The 25378-nt window shown below is 41.1% G+C and overlaps 1 long non-coding RNA gene across 1 annotated transcript; it reads right to left on the bottom strand.

Annotated features, from left to right (window-relative positions):
- Positions 1 to 216: 216 nt before the first annotated feature.
- On the bottom strand, positions 217 to 17798 carry LOC133501233 (uncharacterized). The gene is made up of 4 exons (XR_009795136.1): positions 17683 to 17798; positions 17304 to 17477; positions 11440 to 11563; positions 217 to 324 (listed from the first exon to the last, which is right to left on the bottom strand). It is a non-coding gene; the product is annotated as an uncharacterized LOC133501233 (long non-coding RNA).
- Between the last annotated feature and the right edge of the window lie 7580 nt (positions 17799 to 25378).

Here is a 25378-nt window from a genome sequence, read left to right as displayed (position 1 = left end):
TGAGTAGACAATATGAGGACATAAACAAACACATTGGAATTGTATGGGGGGGGGGAATGAGGGGGGGGGTGGTGGTGGTGGGGGGGGGTTAAGGAGGTACTCGGGGATGGTCTTGGAAAAGGTTTGCAAAGGTTAGAGGAGAGAAGTGTGCAGAGGAGAGGGCGAACTCAAGAGGGAATAAGTCCCGTCGCCCATTTTTACGCATTCACCGCTCAGGTAATGAAGTTCGCCGGCGCCGCTTTCAAAATGCACGTCCGGCATCTCCACCTCTCCGTGTTTCTTTCAAGAGGATCATCCTCCATTTCTGTTTCGCTTTGAGGGGATCTGCGCCGGGAAATGAAAGAAAACACATCAGTGTATATTCATCGAAAGATGTATTGTCATCGTTGAAATCACAAGAGGGTGGGGGGCGGGGGCGGGGAATGAGCGCGAGGTGTGCAGGCAGAATGAAAAGGTCATCGTGTTGCCAGTGACCAGAGGGGCTATTTTGTGCAGGGAAATTGCACTGTATTGCTTTTGTGACAGAGGAAATGTAAACTGTCTGTGTGGGTGTGTGACCTCTCTCGGAGAAAGACGGCGGACTAAATGGCCACAAAACACCCCCTGGGAGGGTTCTCTGTGTAACTAAAACATCTTTATGGGCACCATGATGGCTGATTGTTCTGCTTGTTCCCACAAGTCGGTGTTTGCGCATTAAAACGGGAAAGCACAGCGAGCTGATGTGGACGTGTGAAAGTCACTTATAAGAGCGTATTTGCACTGACATCTAAAACGGGAGGGCAAACAAACTAAATAAAAAAAAAAACTAAATAAATAACATTAGGAAATCACAATGATATATTTTTGAACATTTTAAGGTGTTCTTCAATGCAGGTTTCCATAGTTTCTGGTCATCTATTCCTTGGTAAACCACAGCTTTTTGAAACACAAATTATCTGCCTTTGTTCAGTCAATTAGCTACATGCATTAACTTTTAAGATTTGTCATTGAAAATGTTCAATCCCCAAATGTCCTAATTCTCGCTTTCTGACAACGTGCTGTAAATTGCCCAACTCCTCCAGTAGGAGCTTGTGGAAACAGTATAAAAGCTGCCACCTCCTGGCCGTCCGTAGTATTGCAATCCTGCTGCGCCAAAATCAGAAACTGCGCTCAAGCCTCCGTCACAGGCTGCAAAACCGGTTTTGAAACGTTTACCCACAAAGCCATTATTATGAGCATTAGAATTTTATTTTTAATATGAACATTTTCAGTCAATTAGCTCTTTTGTAATTGTTATGTATTTTTGGGGGGAAGTAGTTGCACAATGCAAATCTCTCGTGCTGCAGCCCATCAGGGCAGAACGAAACACTATAATGTGACATCAAAATATTAATGGATGACTGGGCATTGTCACAGCGTATTAATGCTGGGACATTTCAACGCTGGTGTGGACATCGCATCTGTCCCCCCCCCCCACACACACAAAACGAAATTTGATTTAAAACCACTTACCGCATCACAAACAATACAAATAAAGTGCACACAATGCGCACAATCATGTCGAATGTTCCATTCCTGACTACGTACGGCATTATAAAATGAAAATTGAGCATGACGCAGACAATACACACTTAACATCTCGTATTGATTGGTTAACATTAAGGGCTGCAGAAATGCAAAATATCAGGAAAAAAATATTTTCTTCTGCTTTTAATTTGGGGACAAAAGTGTAAAATATGTAACATCAAAACATATACAGTATAATTATCTTTTTGGACGAAAGATTGAATGTCATGATTTTTATCTTTGCATTATTGAAAATTTTGTTGGCTATACATGCTAAACATATGTTGCGTATACATTTAAATATATTTTATTCTTAACTGGTATTTATTACAGAAATGCATTTTAATGCATTCTAAAATATATATGCACACACACCTACACACAAACGCACACACACCGTTTCATAAAACCTTTTTTGTAGTGGAAAAAAAAACTAAAGTGGGAGTCATATGAGGTTTGACAGCTTTAAATGAACCAATAGAAACTTAAACCGCTTGGTTGACATCTGGTGTCACGTATGGTGTCAGAGCCGAATCAATATCAGAGAATAAAACAGAGTGGCCTGTTACTCTCTCTCTCTTCTCTTCTCTTCTCTTCTCTTCTCTTCTCTTCTCTTCTCTTCTCTCTCTTCTCTTCTCTTCTCTTCTCTTCTCTTCGCCATTATCTCACGATCATGTCTACTGGATTTTTTGTTTTTCTTTACACGGAGACACAGATTTTTTTTTTTTTTTTTTAAATGGTGTACGTCAAGGCTTTCAATGAAGTTGATCTCCTCTGCACTTCCACTGCATCCTCCTCAAGTCGCCTGAGCGTCAAATGTTCAAGATATTAACATTTAGTTTCCACTCCGTCTGTCTGATTATTTGTTCCACCTCTTTCCTCTTGTCTCCCTCTCACCCGACTTTTCCCCATAAACTTTCTCGGCACCCCCACCCATGTAATGGAGACCTCCCGCACCAGGAGCAGATTGCCGCACACTCATCGCCCCGACCCCTCATCTGCTTTCCGATGGCCCCCACCCCGCCACTCTTCAGTTTCCAAAGTCTAATTGGCCCGATCCATCGGCCAAACATTAGCAAATGATTTTGAAGTGATTGGAGCGGTTGCGGCGGGCAGCCTGCTGGAAAGCCAGCTGCCATGTATATCATTCATTTCTTCTGTTTTACATTGATTAATGGACGGAAGGGTCACGGGTCAAGCTTTTATTGTGCAAGTAGCTTGACCTAAAAACAAATAAATACGCCTCCCTGGCTCCCTCCTACATCTGACACTCGGGTTCTTGTTAGACTATCGATATCTGACTCTGTTTAGTGACAGTTGGTTGAAAATTAACATTGGTTAGAGATAGTATAGCATATTTCTAACATCTTTCCCAACTTTTGAATACATATGGGATGATACGGTACAAGTGTGATTCCCCTAGTTGATCTGATGATTTTGGCCCGAGTTTACCCATGAGATTAGCCATGTTTTTGCTATGGTTTTGTTTAAGGTCTATGTTGAGTATAGCACACTTATCACTTGTTTTTGTTTTGGAGGCGGTGGGGGATCGGGTGAAAGTGGGGCTCTCCTATCTCATGTAAATAAGCCACTGCCCAGCCCACTCTCACAGCTTTGCATTACCTAGAAAAACCTGGGTCGCCCGGGGTACTCAACACCTGATTCTGTATTTGTCAAGGGTACCCGGGTCGCATTGTCAGTCTCCGCAGCGTGGCCAGAGTCAGGACAGTGCTTCACACTCACACAGATCGCCGCGATAACGCATTGTCACGACTCGCAGAGACGGTGCCATGTTTTTGTTGAGGCTGTCACTGGCGCCAGATTTAAAGGGAGTAAGAGGAGCCACTTTGATTGGCAACTGCTGAAGTGACTGTAAATGGTACCACAGTGGTGTAGCTAGTCCACCCGCATATCTACCGGGCAGCGCTGGTCTATGAAAGTATGGAAAACGGTCCAGCACAATTTTGGAGCATATTTACGCTGCCCGTTCACAAAAATAGATTTCTATGTGTTTGAACTGTAGTCAGATTCAGAGCAATTGAAGAATCACTGACATTTTTGAAAGTCACACAAAGTCAAAATAATGTGACTGAATGGCTGGTTATGAAATTGCGCTGTTTTTCTGTGTTTCTGCACGTTTATATGGTTTTTCTGGCTATGTTGGCTGTGTTGTGAACAATGTTCTAACGTTCTGGCACGTGTTTGTACGTCAAATGCTAACGCTAACAGAGCTATTAGTTAAAGCTAATACAGTAAATTTTCCTGCTTCTGTTATCGAACAAAAATCGGTACTCGAACATCCCCGAAAAAACCCGGAAATAACATATTGCGCACGGCCAGACCAGCTGACCCACGCCACGCTTTGTTGTGAATTCCCACGCCCCCGAAAAAAAAAAAGGAAATAACATAGTGCACGCGGCGCAACCAGTTGACCCACCCATGACGCATTTTGTTATTGTCAATTTTTTCAATTTCAATTTTTTGCAACAGATTGTGGTCGAGAACCGAGCTCTGCATAGCTTGTGGTTTTGACATAATAGTGGTCAGTCTGTTGAGTACGCCCGAAACTTGTGAGCAAAGAAATTATAGATTTTCATACATGTAGCTGCCAAGTCATGGGTAAAAGAAAGAACAGTAGAGTCATCAGCTGAACTCATACAGGCCGTTAAAAAAAAAAAAAAGATTGTGTAATTTCACACTTAATGGGTGTACGTGCATTCCAAATAGGTGAATACAAGCAATAAAGTAATTTTTTCATGATATGTCTCGTGAGCATGTTTATACAGATTCATAATGTTTACCCCGTCAACACGGAAGCAAAGCCTTCGCAACTTGTGTGACTCGATGCCTGGCATCTCACTCTGCTGATTGACAGTAATGCTACTTAATCAAATGTCAAACAGCGCAGGTTTAGGAAACAGCAGCCAACCTTTCAATCGTAGCTTCAAAATTTGTGTGCACTACAAACAAACTGAGTCAGTGCAAGCACTCAATTGTATACCTGTCTCATACATTATGTGTGTTTTGTGTGGAAAAAAAAATTCAAGGCGAGGAAGAGTAGTCAGTTCAAAGCTTTGTTTTTGTGCTTGTCATTTATTGGCTGTCAGTGGTCGTGTATAAGGGGGAAATTCTCACTTTTCAAATATTCCCATGATACTTCGGAAATAATTGGCCATTTTATTGTGCTGAACTGACTCTCACGTCCAGCAGAATTTCATTTTTGTTCCCGCACACCACCAAGCTGCCAACTGCTCTCTCTCTCTCTCTCTCTCTCTCTCTTCTTTAGACTTCTTGCACTCTTTCTCTCTCTTTCACTACTTTTCTTGGTGACAGTGTGTCAACACGGAGCTGTCAACAACAAAGACAATAAAAAAAACGTGTTCAGTGTGTACGTGTTACAGATTGAGATTTCACAAGTCTCCTATTCATTGCTGTACAACAGAGTACACACTGAAGTCTATTATGTACAGTAGGGATCTCTTGGGTAAAATGGGAAAAATTGATTTTTTTGGGGGGAGTTTTTCTTTAACCCGCAGTAACTTTTGACTTATTCTTGTTTCGGTAAAAGCATATTATTTTAGAGATGTATTTTATGTGCGGGACACATTTCATCAGAAAAAAAAAAGAACATCGGAGTACATGCCCCTTTGAGAATGTGTTCTCATTACAGTAAAATCCAAGCTTATACTTTCGTGTTGAATCATGTAAATCTCACGTGCCAAGAATTGCTGAGCTCAGGCAAAAGAAGCCATAAAAAAAAAAAAAAAAAACTCTAAATGATTTTGTTTGATTTTCTCCCCAGGCTGACTTTTCTCATTATTTTCTCATTTGTTACTGTAAGCCACCACGGATCGCAGTATCACTCACCTGCAATGAAGTCCTGTTAAATCAACTGGCAGGGAGTTTAGAAGTAGCAGAAGCAGATCATTCCTGTTAAATTGATGACCCTCCCCTCAAAGTATACTAACGTGAATGATATATCCACAATATGAGTCATGAGTCATCATAGGTATTCAACAAAAGATAGATAGATTGGGCGACTTTTTAATCCAGAATCATAGCACGAGAAATCCATTGATGAGACATCTGACACTCATTCTTGTGAAATTCTGTGCTATCGAATATCCGAAGTTACAGAGAAGTCCAGCGGGCAACGAGATTCCACTGGCGAATCTATTCAGCCTACGAGACGTTGCTTGATATTCAGAAATTGTTAGAAAAGTCTGTGTGACTTCATTAGAAGACAACCAAGGCACTACTAAGACGAACTTTAACTAACAATTTTTTGCCTGATTGGGATAAAACTCTCCAAACAGGCCACAATCAAGGAAACTACCTTGGAACATTTCTTTTTCGTTTATGGATCAGGGCAAAAAAGATGTACCCTCTCGCGGGCAGCGGCCCAAAACTGGGACGGGTATGTTATCAGTTCAGTGAAGTAGTACATACTCTAGATATGTTTATTAATTAATTCTTATTCTAGAACGACACTTACGCATTAATAATACGGATGGATGAGCATTTTGAAGACAAACTTGGTTGCATACTGACCTTTCTCCCTTTCCTCTCTTGGAAAAGGCTCCATGTGTACTTGAGGCAGCCATGTTGGGTCAGAAAGGAAAAGGAAATAACTCCGTGCTAACTTTGACCGATGAGTTTAACCTCTCCTGATACCAAATTATGGCTTCGGATTAAAACACTTCAATATTTTGATATACTGAAGGATATATTGGGTGAAAATCATGATGTCCCAAAAATGGGACGCTGCCCACGAATGGGTTAACAGAGCATTTCGGTACGCGTTGACATTTACGATTCCGATTTCTTCACTCCATTTCTTCCCCAATTTTAACCTGAGGGTGCACACTCACCTGTTGTGGCGTGGTTGCAATATAAAACATACGGGGAAACAAAGCAATGCACCCAAACTTGAAACTTAGTTGAGCATTGGTACGTCTACTCAACAAGTTCTATTTTGCTTCAAATCCATTGCTCTTTTCACAGTTTTAAGTAATGTAAGCAAATACAGTAAATAATGGAGTTATGTCTATCTAAACACTCTGCATTTACCAAAAGCTCCCTATAATGATGAAAAACTGCAAAAAATATTTCAAGTGTTTTAAACAAGGATGAATAAAACTCATCGTGAGATTTAATTTGTTCACTCATAATAAATAATTCAGGGTAAAACAACAGTATGACTTGAAATAATGCGAGGAAATAAAGCTGTGCTTCCGTGGAAGAAAAGTCAACCACTTATTATTTGCTCCCACAGCAGCACGTGCAAGGTTGGAAGTTGACCCTTTCCTCCATTTTCGCATTCATAAATCCCTCTGATCGTTCTCTGGGGTAGCGCATCTTTTTTACACGCACACTTTATCCACCTCCATCATGACTAAAAATGAAGCGATGGCTAAATGGCTGTGTCAAAGTCCCGCAAGCAGCTGTAATAAAATATCTCCAGTGTGCATTCTGATCAATGGAGTAGAGAAGAGACGCAAGCTGGCAGGGTTAATGGGCCCCTCTCCATTTAAATACCATCTGAGGGACTCTGGGGAACCAACGGGGAGACTGAGAGAGCCAAAGGGAGGGAAATGAAAAGAAGATAGGCAGTAAAAAAGACGACAACCAGCCAAGAAATACTTGGAAGCCTGTCAGGGGAAGCACCTATTTCATGCAATACCAATACAATATTAAGAATGTTAGGTCAATGCAGGGATTCAAAGCAACAAGTACCGTCATTTCTCGAGTATAATGCGTCCTGAAGTATAATGCGCACCTCCAAAGTTGACCTAAATAAAACAGGAAAACCCTTCTACCAATAAACAATGCGCTCCACCAATTTGCTGCAATCCAAATGCTCAAAATATTGGGAATTATCTGTATTTCTATTTTTCTAGGTTTGTACTTTTATTGTTTTTACTTGCATTGTTTTTCAAAAAAAAATCATCTCTTCAACAATCACTAATAATAATAATAATAATCATAATCTTTCTGCATGTATCGACGCAGTGGTAATATATATCTCGGGACAGGCCACAGGACATGCTTGTCCTGGTCCCTGCAATTGTTCGAACAGAATCCCTCAACCAACTAAAATAATTTTAATCTAATTTTGTTTATACTGTTGATAACATATATTACAGTCTTAAATAATTCAGAGTTCAGGTTGGTGGGGCACATTACTGTAATATATAGAAATGTGCAAGACATCGAATGTCACATCGAAATTTCTATGTATACTTTTTTTTTCACTACTCTATGTACCTGTATGCGACTACACAATGTGAGCGTATTTTTTATTTTTCATCCATACCTAAATATAATGTGCTCTATTGAGTTTTTGAAAATATTTTTTGAAAAAATTGCGCATTATTTTTGAGAAATTACGGTATTTATTATTTCACCGTTGAACTATTTTTCTGATTCCATGTAAAGTATAAATGTTTGTTCCAGATTTTAATGGAAATAGTAGTAGTAATATGATCATCTACTCATAAATATTAAATTCAATAATCCAAATACTAATTGAAAAAACCCTCAAACCTAACAAAACATGTTTTAAATAGAATAATAATAAATAATATAAGAATATATAATAATAATAATAATAATAATAAATGAACACATCCCGCAAGTCATTTGTTCAAAAATGAAACCACTTTGTTGTGTGCCTTTAGTTAAACATTGACTGTGTTTAATCCACCTTGAATATTTTCTCATTATTTTTTTAGCTAAAAGTTGTCTAACCTGCACCATGGTTCATGTTGAAATCGTTTTGTAACTTATGTGGAGTATATTGCCAAGTGCACAACTCAACTCGAAGTACTGCCAGTAAGTAACGTGTCATCTAACTTAGCTGCCGGTACTTTCAAGCAACCCATAAAGTAATGTAGTTACTTACTTTTTCAAGGTAACTATGGCAACACTGGTTACAGCAGCAAAAAAAAAAAAAAAAAAAAGTGTCGCTCTTGAATATACTAAGACAACTTGAAGTTATCCTCAATAAGTTGAAAGCATTCATTTCCCATGAACATTTTGTCTCAAACGGCATTTTGTTTTTCACTACTTTATGCGCACTACAGTCAGTGTGTGTGTGTGTGTGTGTGTGTGTGTGTGTGTGCTGTCTCGCCGCTGTGGAAGCCCCATCTGGTTAACTTTCCATGTGTGACCAAAATGTTCAGTAAATAAATTTAACGTGGCACAGATGCCAGATGAACATTATGTCGCAATAACAAAAATGACATGCGGAGTTCATCTGACTTTAAAATAACTTTATATATATATATATATATATTCATGCACATACAAGTATATCTTTTGTACTAAATATTTGGTAGTCCATTATTATTATTAGTATATGACTTAAAACATTTCAAGCACTTGACAAAATTGCTCTTGAGTGACACAGATCTGTATTATACAATGTGAATACATATTAATAACATGATATACTCATTTCTCCACTCCCATTTTCATGTATTGCATCGTCAGTGGATTCGTGTGATGATATTGTTCAGATTAAATTATCACCGCGCTATCTCCAGTCATAAATGTTCCCACATGCGCAGTGCAACGCAAACGCTGACAAAATGGATAAGAAACCGGCAAGTTCCTTCGACATAAACATTTGTGTTTCATTCATTTCAAAGGTCAGAAGGTCAGATAAGTAGCTGTGTCAGCACTAATAACGGTGCTATTTATCGAAAGTGTGTGTAAAACGTCCCATTAAATTGTGACGTCGGGCCTCAGTCACAACTCCGATACATTTTTGGCCCTCGTTCACCGTTGGTGCCTTTTGAGACGGAAAATCATCATAGCAAAAAGCCTGATAAAATGTGGTTTTTTTACAAACCTGCACTGTAATTATATAAACTGAAGTTAATTAAATGGAAGATTCATCCATCCATTGATTTTCTTAGCCGCTTATCCTCACAAGGGTCGCGGGGCACGCTGGAGCCTTTCCCAGCTGTCAACAGGCAGGAGCCGGGGCACACCCTGTACTGGTTGCCAGCCAATCGCAGGGCACATCGAGACAGTTACACTCACAATCACACCTCGGGGCAACTTAGAGTGTCCAATTCATGTTGCATGTTTTTTGGGGATGTGGGAGGAAATCGGAGTGCCCGGAGAAACCCCACGCATGCACGGGGAGAACATGCTAACTCCACACAGTCCGGGATTGAACCCGGGACCTCAGAACTGTGAGGCCAACGCTTTCCAGCTGATCCACGGTGCCGCCGGAAGAGATTCAAACAAAAAAACAAATAAACAAAAAAAAAAAAAAAAACATAAAATGATTTGAGTCATTCCATTTCACAGATAAGTCTGTTTTGTTGTTTTATATTGATTTTGTTTGTCATCTTGTACTGCATCCTTGTGTTCTTGCAGCTCGCGTCGCTTTTTTTTGCCTTTACTGGTAAGTATTGTACCTTGTAATTTGTCATTAGGGTTCTGTTTTAAAGTGCATACTGTTATTTTGGCAGCAGCCTCCATAATATTTTAGATCATAAGTTCTTAAACCTGACTGATGTTTTTTTTTTTTTTTTTTTTTAACTCTCATTGCCTTTGCCTTTCCCCTCGTGGCTAAAATCTAAAAGCAGGAGATCCTAAGCGTGAAGCGTATTTGTGAGGACTAATACATGCACGCCTCACAATGGACGGCTGATCATCAACTAGTCGCTCAAATCACTTTGGGAGGGGGATGCTCATCAATCATGTTGAGCAAAAGGTGACACGTGGCCCAGTGCGCCATGAATGCTGATTTGCCTTCGTTAACGTATCCCTTGTACTCCGATGACAATCTCACATTGACATGTTTACGCAATCGTCACCATGTATGACCATAGTAAGGAATCCAATATTTTAATGTGAAAAGAAAAGTGTAGTGGACTGTTTACTACTTTTAGGATTTTTTTTCCTTGTCCTGAACACTTCAACATCATCAGGCATGCTGGTATGGAATATGGCACAGGTGTCAAACGCAAAGCCCGGGGGCCGGATCTGCCCCGCCACATGATTTTGTGTGGCCCGAGAAGGCAAATCTAATGTGTCAACTTTCATCATTCTTGTGAAAATTTCAAATTGTCATGTCATAAATGACAATCTTGAGATATTACAAGCATTTTTTTTTGTTACCAAACGTGAACAATAGTTGAAAAAACAATTTCATTTGATTACTTATTCCAAAACTAGTTCATAAATTTCATGTGTAAATATGATGAGGCGATTAAATGTGTTTATGGTTTCATAACGGCCCTTTGAGGGAAACCGCAAATACGATGTGGCCCTTGACAGAAATGAGTTTGAACCCCTTGGTATACGGTATTTGGTAAGTACATTGTAATAAAATACTATGAACATTTTTTGGAGTCCATTGTGACTGAATACAAGTACAATAAAAATAAAAATAACATATTTGGGAGCATAATAAAAACCAAAATGGAAAAAACAAAGAGTAAATAAATGAAACACTGAAAAATTTGGCATAAAACTCCAAATAGAATATGTATCAGTGCTGAACTTTATGTGGAACACACACACCCACACACCAAAAGTGTAATCTTTGACATTTACTGACATTCAGATTAGGCCAACATGTGTGACAAAGCCCAACCTTTGTCCTTACTTGTATCTCGCCCCATCTGCTTTTCATATCAGAACCATATCTCAAAATGCAGCCTTTTTCGGAGAGACACTGATCTCGGTCTTATTAATTCCTCCTGTTAAAGATGCTTTTGGGTCACGGCGCTCTAATCAATCATGTCTATTAACGGCCATATCTCGCGCTCCGCCAGCCACGACCCCGAGACAGCTGAGCTCCGATGTTATCACAGCATGCATGCGGCGTTTGCCTTTCTCTGACAGGCCGGCGTTACTGCACAACTCTCTCACCTGTCTGCTCCTCCGCCGTTACGAGCATCCCGTTGTCTCGTCGGGGTTTTTATCAGGTGGCTGCAATTGCACATTTTGGCACCTTGTAACCTGTGCAACGTGGAATATCTGCAGCGAAAGAACTCTGGGGGGAAATGGACACAATGTGAAATACTCATGCCTTGACTCAGTTATTATCGCTTATCATATTCTGTAACAATATCCAGACGTTTTAAGCATGATCAGAAACATGATCAATTCAAAAAGAAAATTCTGGTGTTGTCCAACATTACATAATTTAATAACAGGCACTGACACACGTTTGACATTTTCAATGTATTTATTTGAGATTTTGTGAAAATGCTGCCCTGAATACTTGCAGCCTTTCGCAGTCTTATAGAAAATGGATGGCTGTGTTTCATTGGTAAGGCAGGAATGGCTCGTAATCTGCAAATCTCAGGAGATACATTTGCGATCTTCTTGTTGGATTACTACCTACGGACCTTTACGTGTGAATTTAGACTAACGTCCCCTTCGTTCGAACCAGCAAAATGCGACAAGGCACTTGTATTGCGTTTCCGACAATTTCATCTCTCACACATCAACGCAACACAAACACGATAAAATAGCTAACGCAAAATAGGCGTTCAAGAACAGTTGAACGAGTGTTCCCACACACGCAAATGTTCGTCCCAACGGGCATTCAAAGCCGGTTCACAAGCGAAAGGCAGCAGGCGTCCGTGTGGTTAGTGTTCCAAACCGTAGTTTCCCAGAGCAGCGGTGAGGTCGTAAAAAGAAGCCACGTTGTCCGTCTTTCTCCTCCTCCATCCATCCATCCATCCATCCATCCATTTTCTTCACCACTTAGCCTCACAAGGGTCACGGGTAACGCTGGAACCTATCCCAGCTGTCGACGGGCAGGAGGCGGGGTACACCCTGAACTGGTTGCCAGCCAATCGCAGGGCCCATTGAGACAAACTGCCGCACTCACTGTCACACCTCGGGGCAATTTAGAGTGTCCAATTAATGTTGCGTGTTTTTGGAATGTGGGAGGAAACCCACGCAGGCACGGGGAGAACATGCAAACTCCACACAGGGAGGTCCGGGATTGTACCGGGGACCTCAGAACTGTGAGGCCCTGTGCCGCCCCTTTCTCATCCTTATATAGGTAATCCTTGAAACATTGCAGACTTCCGTGTCACAAAGGACTCAAAGAGTTCGCGTCACCGAGACCCAAGAGCATTAGAGGAAACCGCGTCACATCATAAGGACTTAAACGTATGAACGCAAACAGTCCCACAAAGATCTGAATTATAACAACATAAAAGCAGAATAGGAAAATTGAGAGAACAGAGAATGAAAATACAGTACGTAAGGACTGTGGGCCTGCTTGATCCATACAAAAAAGTAATTTGGTCAATCAACAACTGCAGTCCAGCGCCGCCTAAATAAAAGTTGTGCAATAATATGATAAACTGATATACTCACAGATGGTTACTGCACAGAATGCTCAGTGGCATATTGTTGATCTTGACGTCGATACGCGTCAGACAAAAAGAAAAGTGCACAAAAGGATTAAACACAGATGCTTACATGTTCAGCCAGAGTTTGACCTTTTCACTCACCATTTGGTGTCAACGCTTCAGACACAAACACACACGAACCCCCCACAAGCTTTTATGGAGGAAAAACTCACAAAGCAATAATGCGGAAATGTTAACAGCTTACAATTAAAAATGTGATTTATGTTCCAAGCAGCTGTTAAATGACACGGCTGCCCCAACAATATCGATTTCCATATCATTAGCATGATCGTTTTATTGTCCTCTAATTGCCAAATAAAACGATTCCTACCTGGCAAACCTTTTACTGCATATCAGGGACTCTTAAACGAACAAAATGTTGCTTCACGCGAGTAACACGGGTCAACTGCAGTCGGGATAGTCGGGGGTAATGATTAGATCATTAAAATTTAGTCTATGCTTCACAGAGCGTAGAGAAAATTAACTTCCCCCCACCAAGCCCATTTTTCTGCTGAACATGAAATAATGATTTTCTGCCAGTATAATTACAAAGCTAACATCTGATAGAGTCAGCATCCGGGGGGGGAGGATTATCACATGCATGAGTATTAGACCTCATTACCAGCTTGACTGCAAAATTATTACATCTTGTAATTGGATGGTGAGATTTATACACAGATTGGGCCAGGGTTCCTCGGTAAGATTGTAATTACAGGCTTCGCTGGTTCGCTACTTATCACACTGTGTGCAGAGAAGGGGGGTGCACGAAAAACAAGCGGAGAAGGACGAGAGGAAGAACCGTGTCATTAGGCAGGGCTCCGCTATCAATGGCAGAAAGGCGGCAAGTCAAAGCCGTGCGAATGGGGCGAGCGGGGAACATCTTCCCCCTCCTCTCCTATTTACGAGCCGTTTGCAGAGCGACTGCGACTGCGAGGGCCCGGCCGTTTGCGTCTTTACAAGAGGGATTTTTATTCATTCAACCTCCGCTGATCTATTTCAGAGTACGATATCGTTTTTGCTTTAATGGCCGCCTCGGTTATCTCAAGGCTAACTGAGTGTTAAAGTGAGCCATCTGCCAGTCGGAAGCCAGTCGATTTAATTTGCCCCGCGATACGAGCGGGGGCTGTGCGATTTGCGTTCGCGGCAGAAGGCGCCCGACGCGTATCCCTCGTCGAACCTGAGCGCAGAGTGTTCAAGGGTAGCTGTTCCGAGTAAGCCGCTCGCACAAATACGCAAAGATACGCGAGACGTAGATTGAGACAAACGGCCCCACGAAGGAGCTCGCGAGAACGTCGAGCTTCCCTCTCGTCGCCTCTCTGCCACTTTCTCCCGATGTCGTTGTACGTACTATCTTCGCGGCGGCCCATCTCGGGACGCCTACGCCTCTTGTTTCGTTATTTTAAACAGATCTAATCAGCAGCGGTGTTAAACAAGAGTGGATCTTTTATGCATTGGATGTTAGGACATGGAAATCACAGCTGTAGATCAAGCGAATAAACAACTCCACCCTGATTCAATTACAACAGCTGTGCTTTTATCTGGTGCGGACATCGTTTCAATCAAAATGTAAAACAATCCAATCCAACAGATTCAATAGCTGAGATAAGGCGCAGACTGCTGAGCTTGTTTCCCCCCCCAAAAAAAAAAACACAGGATGAATGCAAGGTCTGCTGCCTGTGTTCTCTTTCTTTCTGACAGCTATCAAGAAGTTCCCTTTTCCAAACTCCATTACAATGTGTGATAACATTCAAAACAAAATTGAAAAGTACAGGGGCAGCGGGATTGTTTGCTACTTTCGCATTTCCGTATTATTAAAGCGCTGCGTTTTCCGAGACACGGCCCGGTGCACTTTCTATTCATTTACTATCTCCATTTTCTATTTTCAACTTTTTGCCGCACATGAAAAAAAAAAAAAAGTAATTATTGCATGAGATCATACTTAGTGGGAATTGGAAAGTCGGCATTAATGGCAGGTTCGTGTAAATGTTTTCTCTCCAAGCTATGGACGTGATCTAGCAATAGGATACAGCCCACTGCACTTTAGCTAGCTTTAATTAACTGAGCCAAAAGCACCATGACACACATTTGGGACAAGCTTGAGAAGTAAGAAAGCAAGAAGAGAGAGAGAGAGAGAATGAAAAAGGGACGCTCGCTTCTAATAACAATCATGTTCAAGAAAATTGAATGTTAGGCAATGTACAACAACGTTAATACTATAGTATAGTCTCATCTACCGTAAGGTAATCTAAGAGTAAGCAATTAATTGAAGCCACAGGTCACTGCTCTTTTCATCAATTTAATTAACACATGGGATAGTTGCACCAATAAAAAGCTTTAGAAAGCGTCACAGTCAGAGTGTTATTGATTGTGAGTGCGACAGTCGTCTGTCTCTACGTGCCCTGCGATTGGCTGGCAACCAGTTCAAGGTGTACTCCGCCTCTTGCCCGATGACACCTGGCATTGGCTCCAGCTCTCCCGCCACCCTCGTGAGGATGGGCGGCTCAGAAAATGGATGGATGGATGAGTTGATTTGCTCTCCAATTAAATCAAGTCCAACTTTGAATTCTGACAACTCATTGCAGCTGTAGTCCTGTAATTTGTCTGAAATTCTCACATCCCTTCGACCTCATCGTATCCGGACCATGTAAACACAATTTTATGACCAATTTCCTTTCGGATTTGAATGGCTGCCATTTTTCATGTGGCGTTTAGAACATTGGTTCCTTGAATATTTGTAGGTCGAATGTGTTTGATTTTGTTTGTTCATTGCGTGAGCAATTTTCTCTCATAAAAACATTTTCAAATCATATCTTTTGTTGAATTGTATTTCATTCTTTAATTGACAGCTGACAATTCCCTGTATTATTGATCTTTTTTTTTTTCTCCCAGCCTAATTTATTGCCCCTCATTCACCAATAAATTAGGCACAACAATACCATTGGCAATGGCGTGCTAAAAAAAAAAAAAAAGATCTTTATTTTTATTAAATCACAGGACATGCATGTTTTTCATGCCTTCTTTTTTCATACAGACAAAGTAAAGGTTACCGAAGTAAGGCAGACACTTTTTTTTCAGGTTCCGTACATCCAAACAAGCATTTTATAATTCATCGGCGGGCTGTGACAGATGAGTCCTGCTGGAGAATATTAGAAAATGTCTCAAATCTCATATATATGCTAATAGTATGCTGAGACCGCGTGGAAAGTGTGGCAGACTTTTTAATCTGTTCCTGGTGCTAGTAGGACCACTGTGTGAAAGTGGAGGCGACAATATTGCACTTCAACAATTTCTGATCAGCATTTTAGTAGCAAGACAGATAGACTGCGAGAGAAGAGCGGATGGGATAAAAGAAAAGATGACAGGATTGGAACTTGCAATTCGGAACAGGTCCAAGACGAAAAAACAGGAACCGAACGTGTTGACTTGCTTCCTTTCATTGCTGCTTAGTCACTGTGCTCCATTGACATCCAAATAACTTTCATTTTGATTGATGGCGTTTGGTCTTCGCCGTGAATACATTACGCATCCCGGAAAAGTAAAAGACTTTTAATAGAGCTTTATTGATCATGACAAACAATGTATGTGTCAAGCACTTAGCTGCTGAGCGATTATTTCATCGCGTTCATGTAATCATTACACTACATGATCTCTGCTGTAAATTGACTTGAATAAATACAATTGGCGTTTCAATGTGGGAAATGTTCATCTTTTTTTTGTTTGTTTGTTTGTTTTCACATTAACATGCAATTTGTCAACCAGTTAAGATTATTAATATTTTACTGTGTCTTGAAAGTTCCCCAATGCTCTTTTTGAGGATGACTATTATGAAGCGGTGCACAATCTATGTGCTAAATGTACATTAAACGGTAATGCAAATCACTCAAGGCCCATGATTCCTTGCTCTATTGGAGCTTGTGATGAGCCTTTGATAGCAGTCAGCCTGGTGCTTTGTTTTTCCCAAATTATACGTGTCAAAGATGAGAAACTCTTTTGTCGAGGGCCCATATGTTGAGCCCGGGGAGGACAATAAAGAATGGGATCATTCCTCAACTGTTTCTCACTGGCAAAATACAATCTCTTGAGACTTTAAATTGTATACAGATGCAAATCCATTTGATTTTTCTCCGGAGTTTGTAAATTACACATTTGAAGGAACTGTTATGACTCGCTGAGTGTTTAATCACGAGATTTTTTTCTTGAGAAACAGAAAGCACCCAAGTTCTAAATTATTATTATAGAAGTATCCGGCAATTTCTAACTGCAGGTGTTTTATCCTCTCCACTTTTTAATTGAAGTATCCTCAACTAATAACGAACGGCAAATGATGACAGGATTGCTCTTCTTCAATCAGAAATTACATACCGTAAGCAATTTATTCTCAGCTCATAGAAAGCGACTCCTCCACTTGTCGTCCTGGTCCTCTGCAACTGGGGCTGCGCTGTCCTCACGACACGTTACTATGTGAAGCCAGACAGTCAGCCAACTTCTAAAGAAACTCCGTGCACAAGGCGTTCTTGTCTTGCTTTATGGGGGTCTCTAGTGGGAAATGAATGAACAAATGCAACTGAAAGATGGAGAAAAATATATATTGCACTGTGCACCGTGTGCCATTTTGCAAAGTACAGGTAACTTTCATATTGATGTTAACCAACAATGGCTGTATCAACGATCCCTCGTTTCCATCAAACTTTCAAATAAAATTGTGACCTCAACCTAATGTCGGTCAACATACAATACTTACAAAGACGAAGAGTTCCCAAGGTTCAAACGTTTAGAAAACATTCAGCGTCGTTATGACTTGTTCTCAGACTTAATGTTTACGATGCTCATACTTTTACGGAGATACGTCAAAGATCCTCTATACTTGTACAGAGTACTCACTCCGCGTAGAAACTGAATGATCCTCACAGGTAAGGAGGTGTCCCTCTGACGCCTTTTCCTTTTAAAACATTTGAACACATCGCATCATGAAATAAACATATTTGTAACATTTTAACTAACATATTTATCTTGTGAAATATACAAATCTTTTGATTAAACACACCACAGTTGTGAAACCTCCCTCTGTTCTGCATTCCTACATCATTTTGGCAATTTTTCTCTTTTGCTTCCTCTGCTACTTTCTTTCCTCCCTTCGACCGCCTTCATCCATCCATCCATTTTCTTTGCTACTGATCCTCACAAGGATCGCGGGGAGTGGTGGAGCCTATCCCAGCTGTCAACGGGCAGGAGGCGTCGTACACCCTGAACTGGTTGCCAGCCAATCGCAGGGCAGGCACATCGAGTCAAACAGCCGCACTCACAATCACACCTATGGGCAATTTAGAGTGTCCAGTTAATGTTGCATGTTTTTGGGATGTGGGAGGAAACCGGAGTGCCCGGAGAAAGTCACGGTCACTCAAATCGCCGAACTGGAACAAACGGATCCTCTGAGTCATACCGATCGGATCATGTGAGTTTGCTCGATTTGATTTTAATCTCGCCATGTGTACCAGGCAGGATCCAGCCAGAGAAGTCAGAGGATCCGGGTTTCTGGAAACTTTAGACTTGTGGTTCCTGAGGGAGACTGATCAGTGTTGAGCGGCCACCGAATTGTCATTCAATGTCTTTTGGCAAGGATGGTACGAACCTGACCTGCAGATGAGCAAAAGGAATGGACAGCTCACGGGGAGGGAGCTCGATCCCCCTCGGTGTTGCTACTCTTTGTTTAATATCCAGTCCTCCCTTGCTGCCTGCTCCATTATGCCTCAGTGGGACAATAATGATGAATCGCCTTGCCTCGAGGAAGCAAAATATATTCAGTCCAGATGGGTTTGGGAATTGCTTAAGTACTTCTACACAGTCTTGACCTCATAATCACTTTGAGCCTGCGAGGACCTCCTGATTTATAAAGCAGTGGTTGATTAATGCCCCTTGAAGCGGACAAGGCAGGCCGAAGCAGAGGCCCGACCGAAACAGCACGTGGAAAAGTGAGAGCGCGAAGCATCTGTGCGTGCGTGCATGCGAGCACAAACCGCAAGTTGTGGCTGCAGCCAATAAGCAGGCAGCTTGTGAGTTTAGCACTGCAGGTAATTGTGGGAGCAGTAGTCCCCCCCCCCCTCACATCTTCCTTGCCATAAATCATTCCTGTTCGGCCCCTCTGTGGCACCAATTGCTGCCTGTCCCCAAAGCTCGTCTAATGCCTCTGGAGGTCAACGGCGAGCTCTTGAAACTGTTATTTATATATTTATGTATTTATTTATTTTTGTCAGACACACTCAGGCTGCAGCATTGGAATTACCCTTAGTGGGGGTGACAGTAATTATGGTGTTTAGGAACAGAATATAGAAACAAGATGTCTGTCCTTTCATAAAAAAAAAAAAAAAATAGTATTCCAGACAAACATGCGGCTCACTGGAAATGGTGGGATCAAGTAAGTTGCACAGAACAGGTCTCGTGTGTGTATATCTAAAACGTGACAGTTTTTGGCAAACAGGAGCTGTTGACCAAACCTTTCATTGGAGGGTTGGACGCATGTTGGCGTTTGCCAAGGACGTCAAACCAGTTCTCCAGCTAGACTCCCTTTCTTGGAATTTGATTGCAATGCTCGCATGAGAATATAACAGGGTGGAGCGGAGCCTCTGGACCAGTGTCAGCTAGGATCGCTCCAACCACGCAACTCGCAACCACCGTGACGATACTGTTGCATTAGGTGGAGGAAGTTACTTCACTGCCGGCTGTTTGTATCCAAACGTCACTGATGGTGTAGTGGCACACACGCCTGACTTTTGGTCAACTCAGTTATGGCGTTGACATCTGCCCTGCAACTGATTGGAGAAGAGTTCACGGGGTAGTCGGTCTTTCACCCGAGGCTTGCTGGGATAGATTCCGGCTCTCCTGTGACCCTTGTGAGGGTAAACGGCTTGGATAATGGATGGATGGATGGATGGATGGATAATTGATCCTCAAATCCATCGACAGCTATTTTGCTTTTCGATTTAATCGTTTCAAGCCATTGTTTAACTCATCAAAAAAAGCAAATGTTCTTTGACATGTTGACTTCTTCATGAAAGTTTACCATTTATTTACCTTTTGTTTCTTATCAAATGATTTTGTTTTAGAAGCAAACAACATTTTGGTCTATTTTCTGACATGTTACAGGATCAACCAGTGACTGAATTGTAATTTACACAAAAGGATATATGATTTGAAAATGTTAACGATTTGCAGCTGAAGTATGAATCGTTTTCAAATGACATCTAGTTTGAACTTGAGTCAACCTCCGAAGTTTTTGTCGAAGCAGTCCCACATCATAGCTAAGAAGTAGTTTTCAGTTTCAAAAATGTTGTTTTCGTCAATGGAATAATTGATGGACTCCTCAAATGTAAAATAATCCATAGTGACTGACCCACTAAAAAAAAAAAAAAAAAATGAATGCATTATTATTATTATTATTATTATGATTATTAGTGTGAAGTAGGTGAATATTTCTACGCACAGTAACTTCTGTTTTTATATTTTATAAAACACATCAACCAATTGCTGAACTTAATTACACATAATTTCATTTCATCTTTAAAACTGAGTGACTCAAATATATGCACGGTGTAATTCCATAAAATTGGTCATATAATAGCACTGAATTGTCACAAGGTTAAACCGGTGCCTATTTCGAGCCAAATCTCCGGACAAAGAACATTTCTAATCTCCTGACTTTGGCCTTAATTAGACAGCGTCACTTTCCGTTTCAGGGACATGATCTCAGCTGGTAATTGAACTCGATTCTCCCTTTTTTGTGCGCTGGCAGATTTGTAATGGAATGAAAGACAGCTTCATTTGTGAGCCACTAAGTGTCCAAAGTGGCAGTAGGAAACCTTATTTCTTGAGTACTGTCAGTCATATCGCATAACGGTGGGGGTGTGTGCATTTTAACGAGCTCAAAGTAGTTGATTTGTTTTGCTTATACTGTAACTGTGCTTGTTTTCTGAGCATGCGAGGCCAACTATTTGCTTAATTGTTTTCATGCAAAACTTTGATCAAGTTCCACTTCACCAGAACAGAGCATCGCAGAGATGAGGTGACATTTATGAAATGTCGTGTATTTTTTTTCTCATGGTGGAAACTTTTGCAGGGCTTATTTTTTCTTCTTTCTTTCTTTCCTCTCCACAGCGCTGCGCTTTTAGATTGACAGCCTGCTGCACTCGGGAGGAGGCTCGCGAAGAATATGTGCTGCGATCCGTCGTCCTGTCTTCACCTGCGGAGAGCGAAACGGTCGAGCGTGTGGGAGAGAGGCAGCGACGGGGGACGAGACTTCGCCGTGCAGTGGAAATGGCAGTGTCAATTAAATATCACTTTCAATTTCCCTGTTTTATGATCCCCGGGCTACTAAGCACCAATAATACCTCCTTGGCAGGGCCCTCCTACCTTGTCTTGAAGAAGATTGATTACACTTGTCGTCTCCTATGAAAAAGACATTTACATGAAAATAAGAAAACAAGTTCTTTGTTTGCATGGAAGTGAATCAAGGGGGTGGGTGGGGGGGGGGGGGCAATTCCCAATTTGATTTTCATACAAAGGCACGGCGAGATAACAATCTCACGGCGTCTCATCTGAGCGAGTTTTAGAGGTAGCGCAAAGAGGGTGCGGGGCTTGGATGTAAGTAGATTGAATAAAGCTGGCAAATTATTTTCATGCAACATTGATGGCTGTTGTCACTCACACAATGAAGACGTCTCCGATTCCGCAGCGCAGATTGCCTTTGACACGTGCGCTACATATTGCCCGAGCTGTGTGCGTCGCTCCTCCGCACTGGAAACACTCAATAAAAAAAGAAATACTTTACCCAAAACTAACTGAGTCAAAGATAATGCTCTCTGCCTTTTGTCAAGGTTCTGCGAACAGACGATAAGGTTAATGGGTTCCTTTTATACTTCCAACCAACGCAGGGGACTATTTAATACAGTATGTTGTTTGCGTGGAAGAAAAGTCAAGAATTAGTTGACATACTAACGAACTTCCCGGTTTATTGCCACGTCCCTCCGCTTCAACTGCAAATTTCAGTTCTCTGTGTTCCAAAGTTCATAGCAGAGTAATCATGCGTTGAAGATCGTCGCAAAGGTGGAAATCCACCCATCCGAATTTCTTTGCCGCTAATCCTCACCTGGGTCGCGGGGAGTGCTGGAGCCCATCCCAGCTGTCAACGGGCAGGAGGCGGGGCAGACCCTGAACTGGTTGGCAGCCAATCGCAGGGCACACAGAGACAAACAGTTGGAGTCATAATCACACCTAGGGGCAATTTAGAGTCTCCAATTAATGTTGCAATGTTTTTGGGATGTGGGAGGAAACCGGAGTGCCCGGAGGAAACCCACGCAGGCACGGGGGAGAACATGCAAACTCCAAACAGGCGGGGCTGGGATCGAACCCGGGTCCTCAGAACTGTGAGGCCAACGCTTTACCGGCTGGTGGAAATATTATACTTACAGCTTACGAACACCAACATCGTTTAGGTTTTAAACCTAAACCAAAAAAGCTTCTATTAGCTTCTCTAACTTCGTACTGATAGGCTATTGCGTATGTCTTCCTATTTTCTCAAGTTATTTGACATCATATTTATCCCAAAACAAGCTGCCGATTCAATGAGATGTTTTACCAATGTGTATGACATATTCAAAGATAGATTCATTTAAAGTTCATTCTGTTTTGAACGCTTTAGTACTACAAAAGACCGAGAGAACATCATTAAAAAAAAAAAAGGACGGACAGCCGTTTGTGGTCAAAGCAAGATCATACATTTCTGGTGTGATCGGATAAAGAAAGCAGAGGTATTTCTCAAGAAGTGGCGGGATCAGCACGCTGATAGGTCCGCGCATATATGAAAAAACAAAACAAAACAAAAAAAGCACAGACAGATGAGTTTCGAGCAAATCTCCCCAGCGCACCTTTAAGTCTTTTGTCAGTGTCAGAGCGGCTGAGCCGCCGGTGTGTGTGTGTATGCCGGGGCGTGTTTACACAGAGCACAAGAGCATCCGTGTCCAATAATTAGTGTCTCACATGCTCTTTCACTACTTAAACAGGGTCAGAGCGGCGAGGGAAACAAGCGAGGCTACCGCACGCATCCCCAGCCCGGACATATCTGCTCTTTGAACAGGAACGTATTGTGGCCTTCTGTGTGTGCGGCGAGATAAAGCGGCTCGCTAATGCCGCCCGTTAAACACTAATAAACAAACAGTGTTTAAATTGGCCTGAAAGGAGTCGCTGATGCGTAGGAAGCGCCCCCAACGCTTCAATAGCTTAATCTGCCTCGATGTCGCTCTGCTTTTTCACGTTCTCACAATAAGTGAACACAGAAGAGGGGATTGGGAGCTCCTTGACGCCGGAACTTTCCGACCTCTTTCGTTTTTGCTGATTTTTTTTTTTTTTTTTTTTTTTTTTGCAGAAAGTTGCTTTTTTTTTTTTTTATCTTGAGCATCAAACCTGTATCGCAATTTTTCGAATAATTTCATGATTATCAAATCAATTACCACATTAACATTCTCAACTTTTTTTATATTGTAACTTTCAATAAAATCAAGGCCATTTAAGGATGTTTTTCAAAAATGATGAATTTCATGGCAATTATTTTTTTTTATTCACTAAGAAAAATCTTTTTGTGGCCATTTTTTGTCGTGTGATGTCAAATATGGCCGTGTATATTTTTCCATCATCAAGACACGTTCCCAAAATGCCAAATTTCAATGAAGCACACGGAAAATATTGCACACGAATACAAGTGGCAAATGATCCCATGTGACTTTTGGCAGTGCCCATAATTGAGACAGGCGACCAATCACTGTCACATTTACTCTTGAGCAAAAACTGAAGCCGGACTCCGCGCGGCCAAGTCGAGTCGAGTCAGGTCTGACTGTACCACCAAAGTATCAGCAACCCAATATGGAAGTAGATTCTGAGATTACAATCAAGAACGAGCTCGCGCATTATGAATGATCACAGAGTATGTATTTTCTGAAGTTGATTTGTTATTATTATTATTTTATTTGGAATATTATTTTGCTCGAGCTCAGCAGATGGAGCAGAAGCGCTTCCTCTGTGACAACTAGAGGGCAGACATGACTATTAGTTTTACTTGTGCAATATGTTTTGATTGAGGAGGTTGAAGTTGGGATGTGTGTGTGTGTGTGTGTGATGCGAGTGTGTGTGTGCATGTTTGGAAGTTTACTTGTAAAACTAATTTATCATCCCATTGGGTCTGCCTTCTCAATTCTATTTTTAATGTTACAACACTACTTGTGTTGAAAGAAAGACACTGTTTCGTTCGGCTTGTCCCTTTCGGGGTCGCCACAGCGTGTCATCTCAGATGAACGCACATATGTTTGGCACAATTTTTACGCCGGATGCCCTTCCTGACGCAACCCTTCTCAGGGAGTGGAGGCCCCAGTGGGATACGAACCCACAACCCCTGGTTTATCAAACCAGTGCTCTAACCACTGAGCTACAGGGCCTCCCGAAAGAAAGACACTGTAATACTGTAAATATGTATGGATCATTTTTATATAATTTATTCAAACAGAATAAAGTACAAAATTTTCTTTAGAAAATCTATTATTTTTATTGAAATTGGGAATTGAATTATTGGCAACTGTTATGTATCAAGCAAGAAAAAATGTTTCTAAAGAAATACAATTTTGGTAAAACGACAATTTTCAAACTTTTAATAACAAAATCCCCCCCCCCCCCATAAAAAAGGGCAAACCAAATGAAGTTTCATCATTTGCGACAATTTGATAATGTATGTATTTATTTAGTCAAGATACTCATGCTATTCTGGGATATACAGGATATTTCGGCCTGGTTGCAATACACCAGAGGGATCTGTCAGCTGAAGTCCCAGGATGAGGCAGCCATTTTGGATTCACACAATCGGAGACGGCAAAATAAAAGCTGTTACTTTGGAGATATGAATGAATATGCAAGAAGTCGTCAATGTGTCAGAACTATTGCTCATTTTTACCATTATTATGATCAGATAAAGACAAAAGTGTAAAGATTTTAATGAGTAGTTTGGCTTATTTATGCACTTGTATCCAGATAGTTTACCGTGGAAATTGTGTAAATTGTGATTTTTATCATTTGTGATGATTTCATCTCTTTTGTCTTTACCCTTATGCATTTTTATTTTTAGTCACAGAATTTTATTATTAGTATTATCAATACTATTATTTTAATCACCTTTATTAACCAAGTTGGTGTCACTGAGATAAAAAAAAAAAAAACATACTTATTTTTCAAGAGAGACATGGACTTTTGAATCCAGGTTAAAACTTCTTATATTTCCAAATGCTTTTTAAGAGTATTTTTAATTTTAAATGATATTTCTTGCAACGTACACTGTTTGAATTGCACTTTTTGTGTTTTTGTCTGCTGTTTAAAATATTTATAAACTTGTTTCTTTCTTTGTTTTT

The sequence above is a fragment of the Syngnathoides biaculeatus genome, chromosome 5, assembly GCF_019802595.1.
Source record: "Syngnathoides biaculeatus isolate LvHL_M chromosome 5, ASM1980259v1, whole genome shotgun sequence".
Lineage (NCBI taxonomy): Eukaryota > Metazoa > Chordata > Actinopteri > Syngnathiformes > Syngnathidae > Syngnathoides > Syngnathoides biaculeatus.
The sequence above is the reverse complement of the archived record's forward strand: the minus strand, read 5'-3'. Positions and strand labels throughout refer to the sequence as shown.